Raw genomic sequence first — 18,833 nt, 5'->3', positions numbered from 1 at the left:
CACTTACTCGCTGGGTGGGTTTTGTGTTACCTACTTTAAAGAAGGTGACAGCCAAGATATTTAGGACATTTTATAAGGTAATTATTAAGTTGGAGATATGTATTTATTGAATATTTTGCATGCGCTTATCAGTTTTACATTAGCCATGCGTTCAAAAATAATTACAATTATTAGTTTTAGTTTTAGATCATGTGAACGGGTTTATTTATATGTGTTTACGTATACATACATATACATACATATATACACTCTTTACTGTCTACTATTTTTGTCCACTTTTTACCATTCAGTTTTTCAGCTTTTGACTGTCCACTTTTTTCCTCCCCTGTTACAAAATTACCAAAAATGTATATCCAAGTTTTGAACTAACAAAAAATATCTACTTTAAGTTTATAGTTACCAAAAATTAAAAAAATGCTCTTTTTGAATTCAAAATTTTATATTTTTATTTCTACTTCTAAAAGCCGCACTCAGAAACACTCTTTGAATTATTTCTAATGAACAATTTACTAATAATCGTTAAACACACTGTGGGTTGGGATCACAAAAAAAATAAAATAATCGATTAATTAATCATACGATTAATCGCAATCCACAAAAATTAATTGCAATTATTGAGAAATAATTGGTTAATCGGTAAGGCATTTTTTACAGTGAGTATTCACAAAAACATTTTCCATAAACAATTCCTAAATCTCTTCGTAACTAGCCCTAAATAAACTAAAACGAATATTTTTAGTGCCGATAATTATATATTATTTAACCATTTTTGCGACAGTCAATTTTACAAACGAAAAAATCAATATAATCACAAAACTGGGGGCCAAATATAGTAAAACTGCGTTTTTAGTTTTTCTCTCTGTGGTCAGGATTTTTTTAAAAGGACTTTGAAATTTCTAGAATATGATTGAATAAAAAAATTATTCAAAAAATGCGGTGCATTGTATGGGTTCCAATTAAAAGGAAAAATTCTGTAGAATAGAAAAAAAAATGAATTTTTGGGTACACAAGGACGAATAAGTATTGATAATGTCGTTTTAAAACTTTATCCTTGAGTATCCTTGAAAATTTCCAATATTTGTTTTTTGAAAAAAATATATGTCAAGGACTAATATTTTAACTACCAACTCCTAGAATTTTGTCCTTCTAACTTTATTAGTTTTAGATAAAAACAAATTTACACTTCCCTTTATAAGAAATTGATAGTTACAGTATACATAAATGAAGATACTGGAATCATGATGGAACCATGTATGCGCTCTAAAAGAACAAACTGACCGTATGATATACCTACGGTTTAAATACTTTAATTGTTTTGTATACAAGGGCGTAGGCAGCCTTTCATCTAGGGGCAGGAGTTTATATAGAAGGAAAAAAATGTTTTTAATTATATTTTTTGTTGTATATACACCGAAGTTTTTGGGTTTAAAAAAGTATAAGTTTATTGGTAGCCTTTACAACGATACCAATTTTTTAAATATCAAGTAATTTTTTTTTTTTAATTTTTTTCTTTATAAAAAAAAGGTATTTTTTACTTTCAAGTGTTTTTTCTCAAATTTTTATACAGGGAGTATACAAATATGCACACCAGACGAATGGGGGTGCAATCGCCTTTACAACGATACCAATTTCTTAAAAATCGCTTAGTAATTTCTTTCTTATTTTTTTTATAAAAAAAGGTATTTTTAAATGTTTAAGTGTTTTTTCTCAAATTTTTTTATACGAAGTATACAAATACGCATATCAGAAGAAAGAAAATTTGATTGCGTTAACAACGATATAAATTTTTTAAAAATGGGTTAGTAACTTGTTTGTTTAAAATATTTTTTTTTAAAGGTATCTCTTACTTTTAAATGTTTTCGCTCAAACTTTTACATACGAAGAATACAAATATGCATATTAGAAGAAAGGGCGTATAATCGCGTTTACACAGATATTATTTTTTTTTAAATCAGTTCAAAGTTGTTCGAAATATAAGGTTTTTATTTTTAATATTTTTATTGAGCTTTGTACCACGATTGTTTATTAGGAAAAATTGAAAAAGCAACAAAGTCTAAGCGGTAGAAGTTATAGCACTATTTCGGAGATCACCACATCTCCTCATCAGACTTCTTTTTNTAGAAAAAGAAGTCTGATGAGGAGATGTGGTGATCTCCGAAATAGTGCTATAACTTCTACCGCTTAGACTTTGTTGCTTTTTCAATTTTTCCTAATAAACAATCGTGGTACAAAGCTCAATAAAAATATTAAAAATAAAATGTTAACAAGCCACAATAACATTGACATATAAGGTTTTTAATTTTTCGAAGACTGGACCTTTGACCCCTTATAGCACCTGTAGTATAAGCTTGCACAAAAATATTTATATACAATTTAAATAAGAGCAAAAGGTGGACTACGTCTGTAATTTTAGTGTTTTAGTTATTTACATATAATAATAAAAAAGGTCCTATTTCGAACTTCGAATGCCCATATCTCGATTTCGGAGGCTAACTTCGAAAAACGGAAAAATTTGCTTTTTTACCTATGACTCAATCTCTTAAAAAAAATTTGTTTTGGTACAACACCCAGGCGAGTGCTGTACAGTGTAATGATTCCAGTATCTCATTTATGTATATTGTAACTATCAATATAAAGAGAAGTGTAAATTTTTTTTAATCTAAAACTAGTAAAGTTAGAAGGACGAAATTCGGGATATGGTAGTTAACATATTAGCCCTCGACGTATTTTTTTCAAAAATAAATATTGGAAATTTCCAAGGATATTCAAGGATAAAGTCTTAAAAGGATATTTTTAACACATATTCGCCCTGGTGCACCAAAAAATTAATTTTTTTTTCAATTCTACGGAATTTTCCTTTTAATTGATACCCATATTGTTACTCTACAATGCACCAAATATTTTAAATAATTTTTTATTCAATCATATCCTAGAAATTTCTAAGTCCTTTAAAAAAATCCTGACGTCAGAGAAAACTTAAAAACGCGGTTATACTATATTTGGCTCCTAGTTTTGTGAATATATTGACTTTTTCGTGTGTTTTAAAAATTTGTCGCACGGTGTAAGCGTTTTGTTGTTAATCGGTTGCGTTTCTTTGTAAATGTAGCACCAGCTTTTGAAAAAAGGCGCTGAGCAGGCACCGAGATACCAACTAAATGACAGTTTTGTTTCGAAAGTCCGCAAAGTTTTGGGTAAACAGTTTTATTTTCCTCCAGGTTGACCAACTTGCCTACATACGGCTGATTTGCAACCAACTTCTAGTATTTGGCCAACTGGTTTGCCGATAAATCAATGAGTATATAGGGCCTTTAACGTTGCCGCACTTAGTTTTGTAGCTTTTCCAATGGGCTAACATGGACAACTATTTACACCATTATATGCTCTGAACTTGAGCATTTCTTGTGGCTGTTTGAAATTCTGTACAGTTACAGAATTCATATTTCTTGAAAATAATTTTACGATTATTTTACAATTAATCGATTAATAAAAACAAGACTACGATACAATTAAATCGCCAATTGGACAAAAATAATCGATTAATTTAATCAAATGATTAATCGCTGCCATCCCTAACTGTGGGGTACTATCACGGTAGCCAGTACGTTGCCAAGAGAGCAGCACGCCTGAAGCGCCGCATACTTTGGGCGCTCCTAACCGCCAGCCACGGATATAATGTGGCACCGCCCACTTATGACCAAGTAGGTATATCTCGGTAACCGTTCGATCAATTTTTGCCAAACTTGGAACGATTATTTCGCTTACCACATAACAGCAAAAGTTTGAAAATTATTGAAATCGGACTAAAATCACTCCCACTTTTCATATAACGGTAAATTTCGGAGATTCTTCAAACATCGAAATTTAAGGACGCTAATTTACACAAAATTGATACTAACAACGAATCCTTGAAAATAAGTAACATTATTATAGAATTTTGGAAAGTGGGAGTCATTCCGCCAACATCTAACTATACAAGTTTATCTCATTAAGTATAACTGAACATACTATCGAAATTGTTAGAAATAGGGGTAAAGCCACTCTTCTTAGCATATAAATAGCGGTAGTTTTCAGAAAGGTGAAAAACTATATTTAATACTTGCGCCGGGTATTTAATGTTCGGCTCCACCCAAACTTAGGCCTTTTTACTTGTTTCCTCCTCGATTACTCCTAATATTAATAAAGCTCGGTTTATGGCTAGTGATGTTCCGATACGAGTATATATGAGTAAGTACCGAGTAGATTTTGTACTTCGATACATGTTACCAAGTACTTGGTGGGTATGGAATACATTGTGCAAGCATTTACTCGGTCGAAACATTTATGCAACTCTAGTCAAAATTAGTAAAATTGCCATAACTTGGATATATGAAATTTGAGTTTCTGAGTATGTTTCGTGAATTACTCGACCAGCCCTACGACCTGTAATATGTCACTTAAAAAGTTCATGATCAGTGTAACACCGTGTTAGATAGTAGCTAGTTTTTCTCGAAATTAAACAGTATTTCCAAAGTAATGACTAAAAGAGATTTTTTTCTTATGAAATTTTGGCACAACATGTTGTAGAATTGGAAAAAATAATAAAATTTGCTGTACGTTTCAGATTTATTTCAAAATTTTTCCACATATTTACAACGTGTTTACAAAACTTATTATTGCAAATATTCTTCTTTCCAAAGCCATATTAAAACTTAAAATTGGTTAAAAAATAACCGAGCTGAAAATTTTTTAGTACCGGAAGTCGTGAAAAAATGTTTTTTTAAGAATAAGTTTGAGGGTGTTACAAAAATGTTAAACGCAGTTTCGTGAATTACTCGACCAGCCCTACGGACCTGTAATATGTCACTTAAAAAGTTCATGATCAGTGTTACACCGTGTTAGATATTATTGACATTAAAACGGTATTTTTTGTGATTGTTATTTCCACACATCGTAAGAAAATGCCTAGAGTGTATGCAAATCATCCTGATAACTTTTGTTATATTTGCGGTCAACTAATTGTTAAAAGTCAATGTTGTAGTAAAAATAAACAGAAATTCCCAAAAATCAGCGATGCCAAAATAAAAGAGGGAGATTTGTAGAGACCTATTGGCTGATGAACAGTTTGAAGAAAAACTTAATCCGATCGAAAAAATCCGCATGGACATGTTTTCGAAAGGATGTTCGTAATTTTATTGGAAACCACAAAGCCGAAAACTATGAAGACTTGGTCAGCAACCTTTTAACAGCCTACAAGAATATGGGATGCAATATGTCGCTCAAGATGAACTTTTTGCACTCCCATTTAAATTTGTATACCCGAGCGCACTTGTGAACAAGGATATTATAGCTTTGTTCACATAACGGTTGTTTGTAACAGGCAAAACGATATATATATAGATATAGACAAATGTATAAATAAATGATCAGAATGAAAAGAGAAGTCGATTAAGCGGTGAATGTCTGTCCGTCCGTCCGCCCGTGCACACGATAACTCGAGTAAAAATTGAGATATCTTAACGAAACTCGGTGTGTGTACTTCTTATCAGCGTAGGACGGACGGTATTGAAAATGGGCAAAATCGGACGATAACCACGCCTACCTCCCATATAACGGTAGTTTTCAGAAATATAAAAACTGCGATATTTCAGTAACTACTGAAGATTATTCACTCAAAATTCATATTTACAAAAATTTTTAGACGAAAAATAAGAATATTATAAATTTTTGAAAAATGGGCGTAGCCACGCCCACTTATTGTTACATGTGTATATCTTGGCAACCGCTGCACCGATTTCTTCCAAACTTGGCACAGTTATTGGCCTTGGCACAGGATACCAAATGGCCGAAAATTTTTAAAATCGGACAATAACCCCGCCCACATCCCATATAACGGTAATTTGGAGATTTATCTTCGATAAATCGGTAAATATTAAAGCTAATTTATTCAAAATTGATGCTTGCAACAATCCTTTACGAAGAAATACGCTTATGATAAAATTTTGGAAAATGGGCGTGGCACCGCCCACTTATGATCACATATATATATATCGGTAACCGTTCAACCAATTTGTACCAAACTCGGTGCTTTTATTTTGCTTGCCACATAAAAGCAAAACGTTGAAAATTGTTGAAATCGGACTAAAATTGCGGCCGCTTTTCATATAACGGTAGATTTCAGAAATGCTTGAAACTGCAATATTTCGAAATTTAAGTACGCTAATTTACTCAAAATTGATACACCCCGGCTAATCATCTAGCGGTAGGTTTCGGAAAGGTGAAAAAAACATTTATTTAATATTTGCGCCGGGTATTTAATGTTCGACTCCGCCCGAACTTAGACTTTCTTACTTGTTTAATATTCACATTAAAAAAAAATTATTAACACATTTCCTAATAGGACAGCGCAAATAATAAATTTATTATAACTCATTTTAATTGATTAATTGCACAATCCAATTTTAAACGCTCGGCGCTAAAAATAAAATAAAAGCTATAATAAGGCGACATCAGCTATTTCCCCAAATGAAATTGCAAATTTCACATTCAGCGGGAGTTGTCACAAATCAGGGCTGTAAAAAATTGCAATCAAATGGGATTGCAATCGCATATTTTACGTAATATTGCAATCTAGTTTAATTGCTATCAACATTGATTGCTTATATTTTGATTACAAAAATTGAAATTTGCAATGATTTAGAAGAAATTGATTGCAATAAGTTTTTGATTGCAATTAATTTTTGATGGGTGGGCATTACACCTAGCAGTAGGTTGTTTTGATTGTCGTCTTTAACGTTCCGCTAATCGAGAGCATAAACGATGTGCGTTCATAAAAACTCGATTTTCTGCATGACAAAGCTGCAACTAAACAGCACCTCCATTGTGTTTTTCAACCATCCCTAGTAGTATAACATATCGATGGCTGAGTGGAAGATCGACCTATCTCGGAAGCCAGTTCGAAAACGCCCTATCTCAGAAAATTTTTCAATAACGCTCTACTTCAGAATTTGATTTAAGAACGCCCTATCTCAACTGCCTATGCGAAAATGCCCTATCTCAGCACATTTTCAATGTATTTTCGTTTGAAATAGGTAATTTTTGAACCGAATTCTAATATAGGGCGTTTTCAACCAAATTCTGAGATAGGGGGTTTTCCAATAAAATTCTGAAATAGGGCGTTCTTCAATCAAATTCTAAAGTAGGGCGCTCTTGAAAAGTTTTCTGAGATACGTCGTTTTCGAACTAACTGCCGAGATAGGTCGATCTTCCACTCAGCCATCGATATGTACTTGCACATTTGTTGTGTGGATTAGAAGTGTCATCCACTGAGACAGCCGGCTGCTTGGATTTTTATCATCTCCCTTTTGTGCGGCTATTCGTTTGCTCGATTTGGCCCTTCTGTATTGTTTTTGCGCACTGCAAGTGCATTTACTTGGATCATTAGTTAGGCCGTCATATATTCGCACAATAAATTTTGGTTCGCACATTTTATATTTGGTCTTGTAAATTGTAAATATTTTATGGTATTAAGTAATTCAGAAGTTATCCTATTTGTCTTACAAGCTAAAATTTTACAACAGTCTTCAATATTTTTTTGCCGTTTTTTGAATAAAATGTTTTTCTTCAAGCAGCAACAACTTTCTGGCAACTGTTGTCAAACTTAAACTTATAAGACAAATCTGCTAAATATTTTTCTTTCAACACAAGATTTGGTAACTATAACTTAATCATATAACTTAATCGATAACCAAATCATGTTTTGAGAGCAACATACTTACGTAACTGAACTCTTTTCTAAGTGTAAATTACTAAAACAACATGCATGCAATTTGAAGTGCTCACAACTCGTTGTTTATATTAGGTGTGTATAGTAACAAATAGTCAGTACTGGAACCTGCAAATTTTTACTGGAAAAGTGCATAATAACCCAAAAAATTTCCACTAGAGCACTGAATCGAGAGCGTAATAACACGGGAGAGGTGCAAATTCTTGCTAGAGAAATTAGCTAGCGGAAGAAGAATAATAAATGTCAAAAGCCGCCATTTGTTGAAATGGTTAAGCATAAACAAAAGTAAAATGAGTGGAAATCAAAATATTAATGATGTACCGGACTGTGTAAGTGCTTGCGTGTAAAGCAAAGAGTTTAAAACTGAACATAATGTCAAAACGGTGAAACAACTACTCACTTACAAGTTTTTTCTAGTTTTGTGTTCAATAACTTTTTCTGATAGTTTTCTCTTTTTCTAAATTTCTCGTTCTATTTTGCTTTTACGCTCTCAATTTTTTTATTAAAAAAAAGCATGAATAAATTATTGCATTTTTGAGATTGCAATTAAAATGTTTGATTGAATAAGTGATTTGATTGCAGTCACAATCATTGCAATCAAATGTGCTTACAATTAAATTGATTGTAGTTTTTACAATCAGAAAATGCAATCAATTTTGATTGTAATCCTATGACTAGCACAATCATTGATTGCTAAAAAAATGTATTGCAAATTTTTACAGCTCTGTCACAAATAGTGGTTTAATCGTTTTTTGTTTATTTTTTTATATTATATTTACGTTTATCCTGATCTTAATCTTTATTATTTTCTGCATCTACTTATTCATCCCACCATTGTCATTTTAGTCTACTTATTCATCCCACCATTGTCATTTTAGTTTAAGTATTTAAATCTGCTTTCCCCTCTGTCTCTAATTTTAATCTTTGCCTTTATCCCTTTCTTCTGCTAGATACTCATTTTTACCTTCTTCCTTGCATGAATCTTAACTACTTAAAATTTATTCCTCAACTGCCGCTTAGCCCTTTCCTTTATTTCAGTATCAATATTAAAGCATACATTTGGGATTCATTCCCGCCCAACCATGGACATGTATGGTACTTGTATTCAGGGTGTCCAAATTGTTAAAAAAAGGCGCAATTTCTGAAAAAAAAATCGCTAAAAATCGCCAATTTTTTTAAAATAAAATTCATGAAATCGATTTAACAAATCTTTTATTTTAAAAATGAAATCTTGTTATAATATAGTTTTTAAAACCAAAAAAACAAAAATAACACAAATCACTTATGTAATAGTGATGTACAAACAATTTTCTTTAAAAATACTCATACCTTTTAAAAATATTTGTTTCAACACATTTTGCAATAGGACTGCGCAATTGTTGTATTTATTATAACTCATATTAATTGATTAATCGCACAGGCGAGATCAGCTATTTCCACAATTTCTTCAAAATCACCTATAGTGTCTGAGTCATTTACATTTCTGTTGTTGTCATATATTGAGCTATTTAATCTTGATAGCATACTGTTTGAACGTTTTGCAGCAGAACTATTAGTCTTCATATAACACTTTATTCGAATTGTTGAATTAAACCTCCTCCAACCTCATCCTATTTCGAATCTTAGTTTTTGTTGAATTCATTACGGAAAAAAACGCGCTCAACAAAAGCATGTGAGTGCGGCAAGGATAATAATATGAAGGCTACTTTACTTATATTTCCAGACATTTTATTGCATGTTGCGGTTTTCACTCCGTAAGCAATTATTCAGAATTCTTCAGAGTCGGATGGAATGGTTCTGAAAAAAGTTATTCAATGGGAAAGTTAAAAGAGTTAAATATTTAGTTTCCGCTGCTTTTCTTTCCTTCAAAGTCAAATTGTGAATTGGCAGGTCCCTGAAAACCGCCCTCTTGTAATTCACACACGTTTCTTGTGACAAAATCAAAGCTTTTTTAAAAGTATTTATTTGGATAAGGGTGATTAAACATTTTTGACAGACTTTTAATATGCTTCTTAAGTCAAGTTTATCACGCAGTTCATTAGCCTCTTCTGTAAAATTTTCGTGGAAAACTAAGTTTTGTATATTTTTATAATTGGAAAAAATTTATTTGAAGGGAAAAAATCGCCAATGGCGATTTCCTAAATTTTTACGCGCAAATATCCAAGAAAAATCGCCAAATTGGCGCAAAATCGCCAAATCTGGACACTCTGCTTGTATTGGTGCCATTTTTGAATTCATCTTGGCGCTTTATCTTACCTTATATACCCACCCGTGAAAGGGGTGTATATACCCACCCGTGAAAGGGGTGTAAAGAAAACAAGTTGCCAATTTATATATAAGATAAAAATAAATTTATACTAGCAAATCTTAAAATTAAAAAGCACAATAAAATTATATATTAAAAAAAAATCGTATAATTATTATATTTATTCATCTTCCTCAAACGACTTCTTGCATTGCTTTTCACATTTTTGCTGTTTCCCATTTAAATAAAGTGACCAGAATTTTTTAGCATTCCAGGAGGACGGAGAGTTTTAAAAACACAAAAAATTTGTTTTATAATTATTTTAACACATAAATAACGAATAAGTTAACATTGTTAAAAAAAGGAAAAACAATTCAGGGTTGCCCTAAACCTAAGTCAAACAAGTTAATAGTATACTGCGTTGCATTATTATAAGACCGAAACATATTCACGTTGATTTTTGGCAATTTTTTCGTTGACAGTGGTGTTCATTTTCTTATCGATAAATATAATTACGCGGCATCTCCACAGGCAAACGCTTTATCTTGATCATGTTATTAGACATGGAAAGCAATAATTATCAGACCTGTTATCTTGATAAATATTTTCAGCCATGAACTGTCAGCTAATTTGATAAACAGATTTTCATTTGCGCGAAAACTTAGTGGCGGTTGAGTTTTTAGTATGGTTGAAAAAATTAGCTGCTTTCTATCGGATTACACGGGCCCACGAAATCTAATTTTTCCCCTTTCCGATAACTATGTTATTTTTTTACATAAATATCTAGGTTAAAATACATGTTTGGTTATTTTCCAGCACGTCGAGATTTATTTTTGTTGATGACATATACCTACATAAGAGTGGTCCAAAAACAATAAAGTCGGAATTTTAATGCCGCCACCCCCTAGGGTGGTTCTGAACCAAAAAAAAAACTATACCCATATTTTTATAAACCGAGAGCATTTGTACACAAGGGTATTATAACTTTGTTCACATAAAAATTGTTTGTAACAGCCAAAACGAATCGAGATAGATTTAGACAAATGTATACGTACATGCCCAAAATGAATAGAGAAGTCGATTAAGCCATGTCCGTCTGTCCGTCCGTCTGCCCGTCCGTCCGTATACACGATAACTCGAGCAAAAACTGAGATATCTCAACAAAATTTTATGTAGGTTGCCCTTTATCCAAGGTAGGTTGGTATTGAAAATGGGCGAAATCGGACTATAACCACGTCCACTTCCAATACAACGGTATTTTCGAAAAATGTAAGAACTACGATATTTCAGTAAATATTGGATTCAAATTCTTGAAACTTAGTATATGAAGTAGAACTTTGGTAAAAAATAATACTATTATGAAATTTTTGGAAAATGGGCGTGACCCGCCCACTTATGATGAAATACTGTACCTCAGTAGCCGCTTCACGAGTCCTTCCCAAACTTGGTACGCGCCTTGCCTAGGGTCTGGATAAAAAATCTATTGAAAATCCTTGAAATCGGGCAATAACCACGCCCACTTCCCATATAACGGTATTTTTGAAAAATTCAAGAACTACCATATTCCATTAAAAATTAGATGCAAATTGTTGAAAATTAGTTTGTGAAGTAAAATTGTGGTAAAAAATAATATTATTATAAAATTTTTGGAAAATGAGCGTGACCCCACCCAGTTCTGATGAAATGCTGTAATGTTTGAAAATGGGCAAAACCTGCCACCTGCCATATAACGGTAATTTCCAGAAACACGAAAACTGCATAAATCAACAACTACTGAAGCTAATTCACTTAAAATCGATGATTGAAATAAACACTTAGCATACATCTAGATTATTATAGATTTTTGGATAATTGGCGTGGCGCCGCCCACTTATGTCCACAAATGTGTATCTCCGTAACCGATTTACTCGGTGCACTTAATAACCTTGGTACAAAAAATCATTTCGTTGAAAATTAGTCTTGTGCACACTTTGTTCACATAACGGCTGTTTGAAACAGGCAAAACGAATACAGATAAATATAGACAAATGTATACATAAATGATCAGAATGAGAAGAGAAATCGATTAGGCGGTGACTCGATGTCCGTCCAACCGTCCGTCCGTCCGTCTGTGTACACGATAACTGGAGTAAAAATTCAGATATCTTAACGAAACTTGGTACGTGTACTTCTTTTGGGCGTTGGACGGATGGTGTTGAAAATGGACAAAATCGGACAATAACCACGCCAACTACATATAACGGTAGTTTTCAGAAATACGAAATTTGCGATATTTTAGTAACTAAATACTCAAAATTGATATTTGCAATCATTGTTAGGCGAAAAATAAGAATATTATAAATTTTTGGAAAATAGGCGTAGAACCGCCCGCTTGTGGTCACATATATGTATCTCGGTAATCGTTATACCAATATGTACCAAACTCGGTACGATTATTGTGCTTGCCACATAAGAGCAAACCGCTGAAAATATTGAAATTGGACTAAAATTACGCCCGCTTTTTATATAACGGTAAATATCAGAATTGCTTGAGACTTCGATATTTTGAAATTTAAGGACGCTAAGGTACACAAAATTAATACTAACCACAATCCCTTGAAAAGAAGCAGCATTATTATTGAATTTTGGAAACTGGGCGTGATACCGCCCACATATAACTACATAAGTTTATCGAAGATCTTTGAAATAGGGATGCACCTCTGCTTACCATGTAGCGGTAGTTTTCGGAAAGGTGAAAAAAAACTATATTTGATACTTGCACCGGGTATCTAATGTTCGGCTCCGCCCGAACTTAGACTTTTTTACTTGTTGATTATGTATGTACTTGGACGTGAAATAACACATTTTCTAATATGGTTTAAGCAGATTTGTGCTCTAATACTACGAACATAGTTATTTTAAACCATCTTACAAAATATTTTATCAATATGAAAAATCCCCATAAAGAAATATTGCCACTGATCAACTTATACACATCTGGCAAACAAAATGATATATGGTAGGCAATAATTTTCGCCTGTGGAGACGCGTCGTTAGCTAGTATTTTAGTGTTGTAAAGGGTAAAATATTATTCATTAAAGCTAAAAGGCATTTACACGGCTAAACTTTCACAGGCGTTTAGTTGAATTACATCATTTAACTGAAAGTTGAACAATGTGGGGGAGATACACCCGCGGCAGCCCTGCTGAGGTATACCTTACCAGAATATAGCTATCCACGTTACAGCGCAAAATAAAGAGTCGGATGGCTTTTGGTTTTTTCGGGTTCACCGGAAACTGAATATATTTATTTTAATCGCGATTCTAACGTGTTACACGAAGTTGCTTGGTGAAGGTCCACGAAGGAAAAAAAAGTTCTTGTCCTTATCAAGCAAGTCGATGTGTAAGTCAACACGAAATGTCATAAGTTAGGGCGTTACCAGATTTGTAAGAAATATACATTTAAATATAAATATTTTAGAGCTACATACATTATACTAGTTTACTATTCGAACGCCACATCTACTCCCCCTTCAGATTCGTCGTTAGATGAAGTCAGCGAAGTGTTTGGGGAAGTTTACTTTTCGTCCAACTCGCGTTGAAGATTCTTCCTGGCGGTTGGTAGGTAGATGTGATGTGGATTTCAGTATACCCCGTTTCGTTGGTATTTCGGTTGCGCAGCTTTTAACCTGTCGATGCTGACTCTCGTTACCTTTTTGCCTATTACAACGTCGAAGTATTTGCCAAACCGTTTCGCTACCTCAAATGGACCATCATATTGTTGTTTCAGTGGCGGTTTGACTGAATCATCCCTTACAAAGACGTGAGTGCAGTTGTTTATGTCATTTTGCACGAAGACTTTGTTCTTGGCGTGGCTCGTTGTTGACACGGGTTTCAATTTGGCTATCGTACTCTTTAATTTTTCTAGAAAATCGCTTTCCGTGTACTCGGGTTTGCTATCGAAGAATTCTCCGGCCAACTTAAGGTTTTCGCCGTATACCATTTCCGTTGGTGTGGCATTTAGGTCTTCTTTGAATGCTGTTCGAAGCCCGAGCAAAGCGATGGAATGCTGTCAACCCAGTTGCTGTTGGTGTGACACTTCACGGCCGTTTTCAGCGTACGGTGCATGCGCTCGACCCGGCCATTTGCTTGCGGGTGGTACGCTGTTGATCTAAAGTGTTTAGCACCAATTAGGTTCGACAACTCATTGAACAATTTCGACTCAAACTGTTTGCCTTGATCAGTTGTGATGGCATCTGGTACACCGAAGTGCGCTATCCAGCCATGTAAAAACGCTTTGGCCACTGTTTTGGCTGTGATGTCTTGCATCGGGATTGCCGTAGGCCATCGAGGAGAACGGTCGATGCAAATTAGACAGTATTTGAAGCCTCCTGAGAGAGGTAATGGTCCAATAATGTCGATGTTAATATGGCGGAATCGTTGGCTGGGTACCCGAAAATTCTCAATCGCCGTGCGGTTGTGCCTCCAGACTTTTGTTTTTTTGGTACGGCACGCATGACGATACCATCTTGCTCACTTGTTGTTTCATGTGTGGCCAAACAAATCGTTCCGTCATGAGCTTTATTGTCGATCTTTTGCCTGGGTCACCTACATTGTGTATCGACTCAAACGCCTGCTTGCGGAATCTTTCCGAAACGTACGGCCGCACATGCTTCGTCGATACATCGCACATTATAGTTAAGTTGGTGCCCGGAATCTGGATTGCTTTTAATTGAAGTGAACTATCGGTCATTAGCTGCTCGAGTTCTGGGTCGCCTCTNCTTTTAATTGAAGTGAACTATCGGTTATTAGCTGCTCGAGTTCTGGGTCGCCTCTTTGCTCATTGGCTAATTTTTTGAAATCTATCTGCTCGCCGTTGAAAATCGTTTCGACTCGGGAAAGAAGGTCTGCCACGATGTTATTTTTTCCTGAGACGTGTCGAATGTCCGTGGTAAACTCACTGATGTAGCTTAAGTATCTTGTCTGCTTCGGTGTTGATTTTTCCGGCTTTTGCTGAAACGCAAACGTTAGTGGTTTGTGATCCGTCAGGATTGTGCAATCACGACCATCAATGAGGTGCTGGAAGTACTTGACAGCCTGATNTTGATCCGTCAGGGTTGTGCAATCACGACCATCAATGAGGTGCTGGAAGTACTTGACAGCCTGATAAATAGCGAGCAATTCTCGGTCGTACGTACTTTGCTTTTTTTGTGTTTCCGACATCCGCTTAGAGAAAAATCCGAAAGGTTTTAATAAATTATTGCTTAGTTCTTGGATGGCCGCGCCCACACAACAGTTTCTAGCATCCACATGGACAATTAGTTTGGCATTTTGTGACGGATGTGCGAGCAATGTAGCATTTGCTAAGTCGAGCTTGCACTGCTGGAATGCTTCACTAGCCTCATTATCCCACTCGATAATTGACCTATCCTTTTTTTGTTGCCTTTTATTAATTTTTGTAACTTTCCTTGCGTCGCGGCTGCGTTCGGGAGCGAGCGACGATAAAAGTTGATCATCGCGATGTACTGCCTCAAAGAACCGAACGTCATGACGTTGAATTCAAACAGACCAAAAGGGGTTATGATTGCGGTCTTCTCCCGATCCTCTTCCGCGATTGGTACCTGGTGGTACGCGCGCTCCAGGTCAATTGTGGTGAAGAGAGACTTGCCACATAGTTGCTGTGAAAAGTCTTGAATGTGCGGTATTGGATACCGGTCGGGTCGCGTAACCGCATTGANAGACTTGCCACATAGTTGTAATTTTAAAAGGTTGTGTCAGGTCTCGATACTCTTCAAGAATAATTGTAATGTTACTCAGCAGGTTTGGTGCAAATGTGTGAATTTTTCGATATGTGCATGCAACTGCATTTACTTCGTTGTCATATCAATTAGTTTTTTCTTGCGTAAGTCAACGAGCAGTCCGTATTGGTGAAGGAAGTCTGCTCCTATAATTGGTCTCGACACATCTGCGACAACAAACATCCAGTCCATTGGTGTTCTTAATCCGAAGTTTACTTGGATGGTTTTTGTGCCATAGGTTTTGATCGGAGTGCCGTTGGCGGTGTAAAGTCTGTGATTCAGATCTGGTTTGTCATTATGAAGCGGCGGAACTACTGAAAAATCCGCACAAGTGTCAATGAGGTACCGGCAATTCGTGGTTCGGTCGTTTATAAATAGACGACGACTTTTGATTGTAGCAGCTCTGCGCGTCGTCTCTGCTGACAGAGCTTCTCCTAGTTTTCCTTCATGTCTAGTCTTTTGAACTGGCATGTCTCGATACATTTGTTTGCTTTTGCACCAAAGCGCCAGTGGTATTTTCAAAAAGGAAAACGTGGTCGTGATCGGCTTCTGCTACGAGCAGTTGGGTCCTTATTTCCGGCGCGCGACGTTCTTGATAGTCGGAGTTCGTCTATTTGTGATTGCAGCCGTTCTACCTGCTTGCTGAGACCCACTTCGCTTTGTATTGTCGCCACATTTGAAAAGCTTAGCATCTCCATCATCTGGTCGGCCTGCCTTGTCATTTCTGCCGAATCGCCCGATGCGATCGAGATTACCGCGCGCACATTGTCAGGCAACCGCTCCAGCCACAGCGATTTCAGGACGTCATCGCTGTGTTTGTCTCTGTCTAAATCTTTCATGCGTTTGAGCAACTGCGTCGGTTTTAAATCACCAAGCTCACTCTCCTTGATTAGCTTCCGAACTCGGCGATGAGCGCTTTTTTACCGCCTCATATTTTTCTGTTGCTGGCGGATTGCTCACAATGTCGGCGATTTGCATTATTGCTTCTGCAACCAGTGATATTTAGTTTCGTCAACAGGCCTTTGCTTGCAGAATACCGGTGGTTTGATGCTAATATGCTGTAGCTCGCCAGTTAGGCAGTTGTTCTCCGCCACTGCTGCGTTGTCAGACATATCAGCATTATCAGTTGATTGCTCTTCCATGAGCATCTTATTTTACGTTTCGCCAAAATTGGTTAGAAAAAAAAAATGCTAGCGTCGAATTTGCTGCGTGCTTTGCTTGCAAAGATGTTTTAGTTATTCGGCGCAGGCAGATCCAGGTCTTGACAAACGAGGTGGAGATACGTATATCTAGCCGGTCACGTGATGTACACCTAACCTTACTTTTGTTTCCCAGTGGCTGTGCAATACGTTTATGCATGAGCGTGCACCGGACCACTTCTCGAATTTTCGACCGTCGGGGTCACCAGTGTGGGAGATACACCCGCGGCAGCCCTGCTGAGGTATACCTTACCAGAATATAGCTATCCACGTTACAGCGCAAAATAAAGAGTCGGATGGCTTTTGGTTTTTTTCGGGTTCACCGGAAACTGAATATATTTATTTTAATCGCGATTCTAACGTGTTACACGAAGTTGCTTGGTGAAGGTCCACGAAGGAAAAGAAAAAGTTCTTGTCCTTATCAAGCAAGTCGATGTGTAAGTCAAAACGAAATGTCATAAGTTAGGACGTTACCAGATTTGTAAGAAATATACATTTAAACATAAATATTTTAGAGCTACATACATTATACTAGTTTACTATTCGAACGCCACAAATGTAAGCACCTTTTAAATACAATGATTGTATACGATTAGAAAACAATAATATTCCGAACGAAATTTTTTGAAAATTGTATCACTGCTATAAAACTTAAAAAGGAGGACAAGGGGGACAATTTTGCTCAAAAGGAGGACAGAGAAGGACACAATTTTTGAGGAGGATTGTCCTCCTCAAACGAGGGCGGTTGGTCAGCTTAATTTAAAGAACTAAAAACTTGAATTTAACAAAATTGAAGAGTGTAAAAGCAAGCCGAAAAAACAAAAGAAAAATCGACTTCAAAGTCATTTCGTTTTTCGCAGTAATATACAGTTTTTGGTCCGAAAAAGATACAAGTGTTAGGTATGACGCAAAACGATTCTGTTCTAAGTAGCTTTTAAGTAGTTCTAGAGTTCTTGAAATGGGGAAAAGAAGTTCTCCGATATTACGCCGAAAAAAATTTAAATAAGTCGAAAAAATGAATGTTTTAAAAAAATAAAAACAAAAACTCTTCTGAGTAGCTTGTTCTTGGGTTCCTGAAAACGAAAAAAAAGTTCTGCAAAATTTCCCCGAGAATAACATTTTTTCAAAAAAGTCGAAAAAGTTTACTTTGTGAAAAAATTAAAACTGTTCTGAGTAGCTTTTTTATAGCTCTAGAGTTCCTGAAAAGAAAAAAAGTTAAAAAGGAATAAAGGAATAAAGTTTAAATTATTTTTTTGGTAATCAATAAGCTCGACCTACATACATCGTCTCATGTGAACGCTGTATTACACTCCGGTTGAAATTAAAATTTCTCTTTTTGTCCGCACAAACCTTCTGTGGCCTATTTTACGTGCCTTTCTGGATTACAATTTCATATATTTAATGAATAATGCCTAACAGAGACACTATACGTATTCAATACTTTTGTTAGGATGTACATTGTACATACACACATGCCCAGTACCAAAATGGGAATTTATTACCTTTTTCTACCAAGATTACTACGGTTGAACGAAAAGACGAATCGCAATGTAAGCGAGTGGATAATGTGTACTCTTAAAGCCACAAACAAAACAAAACGTTTGAGAATTAACTTAACTGTGTATTCTCCACGTTATCTATCTCAACAGGTGCTGTAGACGAAAGGATGCGTGTTCAACTACCAACTTGTTGGCTACGGGTTCAAATTCTGTGGCACGGAAGTATTTTTTTTTATAAATCCTATTGTAAATCGACTTTCGTATGACAACGCTATAGAGGAATTATTGCATCTTTTCGTGAATAGGTTATAGGGGCTATTCATTACTTTATTCACAAACATTGCCTTTTCCC

This window comes from Rhagoletis zephyria, unplaced genomic scaffold, assembly GCF_001687245.7.
Source record: "Rhagoletis zephyria isolate East Lansing unplaced genomic scaffold, Rhagoletis_zephyria_1.1 Rzeph_scaffold_00130, whole genome shotgun sequence".
Taxonomy (NCBI): domain Eukaryota; kingdom Metazoa; phylum Arthropoda; class Insecta; order Diptera; family Tephritidae; genus Rhagoletis; species Rhagoletis zephyria.
The sequence above is the reverse complement of the archived record's forward strand: the minus strand, read 5'-3'. Positions refer to the sequence as shown.